The sequence below is a fragment of the Pavona decussata genome, unplaced genomic scaffold (assembly GCF_977016875.1).
Source record: "Pavona decussata unplaced genomic scaffold, jaPavDecu1.1 SCAFFOLD_138, whole genome shotgun sequence".
In the NCBI taxonomy this organism is placed as follows: domain Eukaryota; kingdom Metazoa; phylum Cnidaria; class Anthozoa; order Scleractinia; family Agariciidae; genus Pavona; species Pavona decussata.
The window spans coordinates 406,587-416,426 of record NW_028145551.1 but is presented as its reverse complement, the minus strand read 5'-3'; positions in this window follow the sequence as shown (position 1 = coordinate 416,426).

The window sequence follows — 9,840 nt, the reverse complement described above, 5'->3', positions numbered from 1 at the left end:
ACCGGAAGTGAAATTATACCACTCGACAGAACTGCGCATGCGACAAAGCTTACATCATCCCGTCCTGCCCTCGTCTCCGACGTGAAAACAGATGTTTTCCCGTCGTGTGTAGAACGTGAGTAAATTTCGTTGTTGTTGTTGTTTTTCATCCTGAATGTATTTCTTAGTTCGAAATTTATATTCTCTGATAGATAGGTGATATCTGTTGCTATTGAAGGTAGATTTCAGACGACTAACCTCAGTTTTGTAATTTATTCCTCTAGTCGGAGTTTTATTTCGTGCCTCCTCGTGTCCTCGATGTCGAAAATTCCCGCTAAAAAGCAAGACGGCGATAAACCGGTACAACTATAGCTTTAACTTCATACTTAGTGACTTTAAGTGGAATCTAATGAGACTGTAATTTCCTCCGTTCAAATTGCAAGTTTGGAGAGCCCTCCAGTTTTAAGTTTATATTTGAAATAGAGTCAACAGAGTTGGCTTTTAAATTCATGAAATATTAGCTAAAGTTAACTTTTGACCAAATGATGATTCGCTGAGTCTGCTTTGTTTCTCTTGGCTTATTTTCCTTGCTGACCACTCATAATCTTTTGTTTACTTCTTCGTATTTCTTGCCTTTCCCGTCCTTGGCGCCTGGTTGCTTAACGACAAACAAGTCATGTTGGAACCGGCGACGTAGAACCCGCAGTCCTTTTCTTCTCACAGACGTCGCCATCCTCCTCTCCCGTCCTGGTGCTTAAGGTCTCTACTAATTATAAACGACGCCTTGGACGGACAGGTTGACAGGATAGCGAGTCAAGGAGCTCTCTTCCTACATGTAGTCTTGCAAGTTGTCTTAAATAAATACTTAAAAAAATGGAGTCGAGCTGTTTTTCATTCATTTCTTCAAGTTCAGGTAAGGGTGAAACTTTTTGAGCACTCCATTCTAAGAAAAAAATTGGTCGTTGAGCTTCGTTTTTGATCAATCGAAATATTTTTCAAAAGACTTCTGTTTTTACATAAATGCCTTGTTACAAAACCCACCTTAAATCATTTTTACTGAACTTATCAAGTGCAATCTTATTGCTGACACTGAAACTTGCCCGACTTTAGTAACAGCTCCGGCGTACTAATTAAAATACTCTGTTTTTACAAAGTATTCTATTGATGAAATAAATACAGTTTTAAATTTAAAGTTTTTCTTTCAATTTTTGGTGGTCTATAAAACGTCTATTTGTGTACCTTCGTATCTTTTAAAACTTTCACAACCCAGTTGGTTGAACGTTTGGTGGCTTTTGCTTCTACATCAACTAAAAGTTGGTCTCTTTGTTCTTCAGTTAGGTCAGGAAACCTTTTTTCCTTTTCCCCTCTTTGAGCATTTACATTCCTGGTATCATTGTCATTTGCTTGAGTATACAGAAAGTCGAAGTTGAGGTTAAAGTGGGGGATTTCCTCAGCCATAATGGCGGACAGGCAGATTTTTTTGCTTTCTGTGTTTGGCAAATTTTTGTGACGTAGCTTGAGTGCATATGTTGCGCTATAAAGCACTCTTGTGACGTGTGCGGCGTGCTTTATGGAGATATAATGAATTCTCTTGGACCAATCAGAATAACTTTTTCATAATGGCTTTTTTATAATTAATAACTATTCCATGAGCGCGAGTTGGATATGAGATGGTAAATAGCCAACGAGGCGCGAAGCGTCGAGTTGGCTATAACCAATCTCATATCCAACAAGCGAGAATGGAATGATTGTTTTATTAAATTCTCCGCGTTTGGATATTGCTGTTGAAGTTTATTGAATTTTATTTTAAGTAAAAGTTTCTTTCAAATTAAATCGACCGGATGTTGTATGAGGCAACTTCAGACCAGAGCAACAACGTAATGATCACATGACACGTGCATCGCTTTGCGAACGGAGTTGAATAAAAAATCTGAAGCGAAGTAAATCGGACACAGCCGGACATCTCAAATTCAAGAAACGTTCAAGTGTACAAGTTACCCCCTTCCTGAGACAAGCATTCAAGTGTTTTTGAAGTTCCAGCTCACCGAGAAGCGTAATAGTTGTGCACATTTGAGCAAATGTTTTGCTGTGTGGTGCCGAGCGAAGGGAGAGATCAAGGACGGCTTTATTTTATGCCGAACTGAATTCCTCGCAGACGTTTTAAAACATTTAAGGCAAGTCCAAGTGTACAAGGTACACTCACTGAGACAAGCATTCATGATAATGATAATGATAATGATAATGTTTATTTGTGCTTTTTTTCTATTTACATGTTGATTATTACAATCTTTTAGTGGTGTTATATAAATTAAATTAATTATTATTTAATTATTAGATTCAGTGCAAGTTTTTAAACTTCAAGCTTATCGAGAAGCGTAATAGCTGTGCACATTTGTGCAAATGGCTGAAATGTTTTGCTGAGTGTTGCCGAGCGACGGAAACGAACATAATGGCTGCCGCTCGTACGGATTTCATTGATTAACTTTTGTAGCTGAAGTCCTCGCAAAAGCGTTGAAATTTCTTCAATCGGTTTTTGAAAACCTCTTACCGCCAGGATTTGCAAGCCATCATGAAATTTTGGAAGGTAACCGGTTGTTATTATCGTTGTTGTTATTATGTGATCTAAATCGTAAAAACGTGCAATTTTTCTGATTTTAAAGAAAACTGCAGAGATTCGTACCATTAAATAGTGTTATTCCGAACTTCGTGACTTTTATTGTTGTTATATTGAGATAGCATTGTTTGGTATTTTTTCATTTTCCCGAAGAAACTTTCGCCTCCCGCCGAAAAGAAATTTTAGCCTAGCGAAACCCGAGGCAATCGTTTTCCATAGAAGGTCAAACTACGGTATATGAGCCGTTATAACCCACCATTAATTTTTGGGCAATTTTATTGGCTACTTTACGTTACTTGGTGTAAATTCACAGGACGGTTATCACGCAATAACCCCCGCCTGCGTCGATATTTGCCCTCCTATTATTTCCATTGAAAGACACAAAGCCAGCGGAAAAAAGCCAGCTCAAGAGTTTCACCTTTTCATCTTTATTATTTTACATGGAAGAAAAATAAACTCGTTTTGTAGATGTCCAGTCATGTTTACAGCAAAAAGCTGGTCGCAAACGCTGTTCCGAAAAGTACAAAAAAGTCAACAAAACATGCTAGTAGACTTTCAGCTTTACTCCTACGCAAACTGACTCAGTTTGACAAGTTTTGGTCCAATCACAGTGCAAATAGAGTTCCTGTAAACCAATCAAATGTACTTGATCACGTCAATCGCGCGCATCCGCCGTCAGATCAGCACTGGCTTTTTTACGAGCGGTTTTCGCGCGATATAAAAATTAATGGGAGGGTTATAAAATAAATAAACCCCTTTCTGGCTTTCTGGTATGTTGGCTGATAATGTCCTTGGCTGAGAGGTTCGCCTCAAAATTTCACATTTGCCCTGGAAGCTTCACTTTTCGGCCAAATATTCATTTTTCGGACAATCTCTCAACCGCGGACATTATCAGCCGACATACCAGCCGCCGGAAGGGGTTTATTTACTAATTAACCGGGATTTAGTGAACCAATCAGAACGCTAGAAATGAATTATCCGAGGCTGAGAATTTAAAAAAATATATTTAGTTAAGCCTTAAGAGCGGATGTCTGTAAATATCAACCAGAGATGTGCAATAGCGAAAAATTCAAAATTCTCAAAAAAATTCACAACATAGCCCACGGTAAACTATTGCAAGGAATACATGTTTTACTTCGATCCGATAATTATTTTTGATGTGAGGCTATGATCTTGAATTCACCGCTCCTGAACCGGGTTTTCGGTGTCTGACACCACATGTTGCGAAGACCTTGTTTTAAAAATCAAACCAGTTTCGTTCCAAACGAAAAACATCCAGTCTGATAAAGTACATAATTATGGACATCATGAATGGTATGTTACTCATCTGAAGTGAAAATTAAATATTTAGGAGATTTTTCAATATTTACAATTTTTTAAGCGATTTCTCGTGATGCCAATTTGACAAATTTGCGACGCTAAAATCATCAACTGGTACATGGCGTTGAGGATAAAGATTTACACCACGTGAAAGAGCATCATTTCTTCTTATAAAATCCGCTTTCAAAACTATGGGCAACACAAAAGGAAATTTTTAGGGCCGCGAATTACAAGTAGTACTTTAGTGAAATTTGAGCTTTTCTGTCACGGCATTCCGATGCTAAAACTCAGATTAACACAAGATGAAAACGTTTCAAACAACAATTGTTTGTTGGTACTTGCTATAGGTTTTGGCCCACGTTCATAATATCACTTTCCATGGTTTTTAATCATTTCGGGGCGGGCACAAAAGATTGTAGCAGTTTTAGTAGAAACCGAGTTCAAAAGCGTATAAAGGTCACAAAGGTCAGTTTACGTAGTCAACGTTTTGAATTCGGACCAGAATGTTTTGCATTGAATCTTACTTTAGCACAAATGGAACAATAGCTACAAGTGCTACGTAATTCATACCTTTTGAGCGAGCTTTCTTTACATTGTAGAAATCATCATATCAATCAGGAACGACATATGTATTTTACTGCGATTTAAAAATACGTTTAACGGCAGAGATTGCGTTACAGTTTGCACAGATCACTTGCCCCAGAGGTAGGGGGACTCCCATATTAAATTGACGAGTTGATCGTCATAAATTTTGAAAAGTACCACTAAAAGGTACCAGAATTTGTTTTGCAGCCGTGGTCTGTACAATTTTCCCACTTAGTGGTACCAACTCTAAAATGAATACGCTAAGTGACAGTTGACTGACATTTGTAATAACTTTCTCTTACATGTTTTCGCTCAATAGCGAAAAACTGGCTAAAAGGTAGTGCCATACCTTTTACAGGTACCAAACCACGAATTTTAACCCCCGAAAGCTACGCTCACCCCCGTCAATCTTTATATAAAGGTTCACCCCCCGCGGTACCTTGCGAGCAGTGGCCCTTCGACTTATCTAGGAAGATCGAAGGGCCTCTGCTCACAGGGTACCCCCCCGGGCGCATGCCAAGGGTAATTTTTCACTGCCGCTTCGAAAACTATCCAAGGGCCACGGGGTTTGCTGACTGAACACTGAAAACTGAGGCGGAGCTTCTCGAAGGCAGAGCAGGTATCGAATTACTGTAACGCAAAACTCCTGACCTTAAATAAGAATTACTTTAAATAACGCTTGCAATTTGATTCTGAATTACTGGTTATTACATCCACACACATTCACGATTTTTAGTGATTTTTTTTAAAACGTTATTTGGCCGTGTGTTTTGTCACTGTTACAGTCTCCCGACGTAAAGAATGAGGAGGTTAGGAAGTTATTTGGCCGTGTGCTTTGTCACTGTAGCAGTCTCCCGACGTAAAGAATGGGGAGGTTGAGGGGGAGGCGGCGGGGTAAGAGCGAGGAGGGAAACGGGGTTGCGTCACCACTGTCATCCCTATTTTCCTCAAATTTTCCTGTAGTACGACTCACACCTGCGAAAGTCGACCACAGTACATTGTCAGCAGGAATAAGGGAGGAGCGCAGGGGGAGCAATTTTTGTCAGAGAGAGGACCAGGGTTTCACAGCCTGGATGGCACAGCTACGCTCCTTTGGCTGTAAAGCCAGTTCTACAAAGTGACATAACTAACTGACTAAACTTCAGCGTAAAATTTCCCTTAGTATCTTCGAAATCGATGACAGCCATCCGATCAGGTCTATTTGCTCAAGACATCGAGATGCTTATGGCATCAGACGGGGCGGCCAAAACCGATTCTGCGCCGGTCCCACCAAGTTGGGCAGCTAATCGTTTCAAGCAAACGAAGGGAGATCGGAGCATCAAATTTGTGCAATCTAGACTTATCCACAGGATGACCTCGATATTAGTGCCTGTCGGCTTTCGCAAGTACTCTAAAACTTCAGAGCATAGCACCATATATTCAGGCAACATCATCTTGTTGGATCGTGTTCTTACTTTGACCGATTAAGGCCAAAGAAACCATATTTTCTGCTCAAATTCCATTACTGATCAGGCCCGTAGCAAGGCTAAAACAACTGAGGGGGCTTAGCAAAGTGGTTAAACAAAACTATCCCCACCCCTCCCCCCCCCCCCCCCCGTCACTCAAAACACGGACTGATTAGAGAGTTTAAGATGCAACGACTACATAAAAAAAAGGAGAGTTAGTAAGTAAAACAATAACTTTGCACCTGCATTACACTTTTTGGTTCTTTTTATTGCCGTTAATTCTTTTTCGTGGACTACCATGTGAAATTTCCTAATTTTACTTTTGAAGGAAGACGTAACCAAGTGACGAGAAATTTTTCTTTCTCTTTTAAAATTTGGCTTGAACCGAGCAGTAAGAGTCCGACTGTGGGAGCATTGTGGGACATTTGTATTGCTATAAATGATCGGATATCTTAGAAAAAAAGTTAACTCTCTCGTAAGCGACCACCCTTGGTGTACGACAAAGTGGTCTCTTACGGGAGGTGATCGCTTACGGGAAAGATCAACAAAATAAGCGTAACACTGGATTGATTGGTTAATTACATAAAAATTTTACCTTAGCAGCTAAAATTAGGCAAATAGAAGCTAATTGTTTTTATTTTTCACATCTATTCATTCTTCTGATGAAACTTTGTATAACAATTCGGAACAGATCTGTCCCGTTTACCTACAGATCTAATTATAGCCATCTTCTCTGTCTGTAAACTGTTATTATCTGTCACAAATTTCTGCAAGGCTGATCGGACTGCGTAGAAAACTTAACACGACAGCAACATGACAGAGACCAAACCGAGAATCAGCAGAAAAGCAAAACTTTCCTTCACAAGTACATGGCCAAACCATGTTAAAAAGAACTACAGCATATCGTATCTGCAAAGATCTACGGTCAGAAACATACAAGCAAACAATCTGCAAGAAACCGCACAACGAAAATGCTGCAAGTATACGCAGGATCTGTCAGCAGTCCGGGGTAGCGTTATTAAAAACTGAACTTTTGTCACCTCTAAGTAATGATTTACTAACGATCATACGAGAAAACAAAAGAACAGGTGTAATTTCTGGCCTAAAAGTGGTTGCGGTCTCTTAAGAAATTTGAGTGGTGGTCGCTTACGAGAGAGCTCTTGAAACAGCATTTAACTGAGAAACAAAACGGTTGTTTACGAATTGGTCGCTTACGGGAGCTGGTCGCCTACGAGAAGTGGTCGCTATGAGAGAGTTGACTGTAGTTTATTTCAATAGCTTTTACGGCTTGAGATTGGTTGATTTCGATCCATTTCGACAAAGCCAAAATTGTTCCGGGAATCTGGAGATTTTTCCGGGAATCGGGACACTTAGAAATTTTTCCGGGAAACACGCTATAATTCCGGGACATTGCAGAAAAAATCGGGACAACAAAGGAGATGTATCCCAAAAATTCGGGAGGATGATCCAAATTTCCGGGACGACTAAGGTTAAGACCTAGTATTGCTCAAACAGCGTTTGTTAGAGTTGTCATCACCCGTAAAACAAACTGTTAGCCAAGGAACTGACAGGTAGTAAACAACTTTTTAAAGGTTGTGAAAAGGGACTTGCAGCGTCTGAGTTCAAGACTGATTGCTGCCCATTAATTGGTTTTATTATTTATTTTTTGGCAGATTGTTTTTTAAACTTCCAAAAATTCTGGGCGGGGGGGGGGGGGGGGGGGCTCAAGCCCCGCCTGCCCCTCCCCCTGCCACGGGCCTGCTGATGGATGAACTATCTTTTATCGTATGAAAACTATCATACAACAGACAATTTTTGTGAACAATAAATTGAAAATTGGGTCTTATCCAGATGAACTAGACAGTGACATTGCTTTTAACTCTCATTGAGTAGCATTCATGGTAGCCTGCGAATACAGCCACCTCTCATCGCTCCCGGCCCCCGAGGGCCGTTTCGCGAAACGCCCCTCGGGGACGGGAGCGATGAGAGGCGGCTGTATTCGGAGGCTACGTTAGACTGAAATTCGAAAAACTTTATCAAAAATCAAAACAACTGCGCGTGTTTAGACGCAACCAGATAAAATTATGATAACCCAAACCCGTAACCTCAGTTTGAACTGATTATATAATTAATTGTCTTTGGGTTCTAGCTGGACGAAACATCGATTTCTATCCCGTGGACAAGGGCGTACGTAAGTGCAAGGTCAGCGGTCTACCGGTGAAATGTATGTAACACAATCTTTGTGACCAAATGTATAAAACGGCCTAAAGTGTTACGATGTTTCCTATAGATGTCCCATATTTCTTAAACATCCAGTGTGGCCGCTCAAAGGTATGAATTATATAGCACTCTTAGCTATTTGCTCCATTTTTTTTTTTCAAAGTAAGATTGAATGAAAGAAGTCCTGGTTTCATGTTATCCATATTTACTAGTGTTGCGACCGGTTGACACCGTAAACTGACCCGTGTACGGCTTTTGAACTCCGCTAAAATCTTTTGACATTGCCCCTAAAAGGTAGAAAACCAAGGAAAATAGTCTTATAAGCATAGGTCATGCACAGACAGTGCCCTGTAGCAAGAATTAATAAACCGTTGTTGTTTGAAACGTTTTCATGTTGTGTTTATTTGAGTTTTAGCATCGGAATGCCGTGACAGAAAAGCTCAAATTTCACTAAAGTACTACTTGTAATTCGCGGCCTCAAAAATTTCCTTTTGTGTTGCCCATAGTTTTGAAAGCGGATTTTATAAGAAGAAATGATGCTCTTTCACGTGGTGTAAATCTTTATCCTCAACGCCATGTACCAGTTGATGATTTTAGCGTCGCAAATTTGTCAATTTGGCATCACGAGAAATCGCTTAAAAAATTGTAAATATTGAAAAATCTCCTAAATATTTAATTTTCACTTCAGATGAGTAACATACCATTCATGATGTCCATAATTATGTACTTTATCAGACTGGATGTTTTTCGTTTGGAACGAAACTGGTTTGATTTTTAAAACAAGGTCTTCGCAACATGTGGTGTCAGACACCGAAAATCCGGTTCAGGAGCGGTGAATTCAAGATCATAGCCTCACATCAAAACTAATTATCGGATCTAAGTAAAACATGTATTCCTTGCAATAGTTTACCGTGGGCTATGTTGTGAATTTTTTTGCGAATTTTGAATTTTTCGCTATTGCACATCTCTGGTTGATATTTACAGACATCCGCTCTTAAAGCGGAGCTCCATTTTTTATATTCTATTTATGTGCTTATTGTATGAACGTAATAACCTTACTAGTCCCTCATCCTTTCTGCAGTTATACAGCTATATCAATTAACGATGCTTAAAGCTTAAAGACATCTTCAAAGAGGCTGCCACCTCATCCACTTGTTATTCAATCAATTCTTTCATCCAAATGGCTCGCCGTCGTATATCATCACTGGGAGGACGAGGCATAGCTGATTTTTATAAACTTATTCTTAAAAAAAATCCACAGAATCTTGAGATCTTGTCGTACAGCTTTATTTTTTATTTTTTTTTTTTTTTATTAGAATATTTTATTAGAGTTAGTATTTACAAGAAACAGTAACAGTAAACTATACAAAGTACATATAAACAGTAGCGTTTTACAAGATATTCTGAAGTATATACGTAAGTTACAATAGATTTTATGTACGGTACATATGTATATTATCATACTTACAAAGGAAAGAAAAAAAAACAAGTAACGACAAAAATAAAGTGTTTAAAGAAAAAAAAAGAAAAAAAAATAATAACAAAAAAAATCCATATATTTCAGTGAATTAGGTAAGTTTGTTGTTTTGAATAGCAATTTCTCTTTGTATATTAACTTTTTCCATTAAGAGAGACAGAAAACTGTCCAAACATAGTTTTTCATCGTGTAAGCATTTG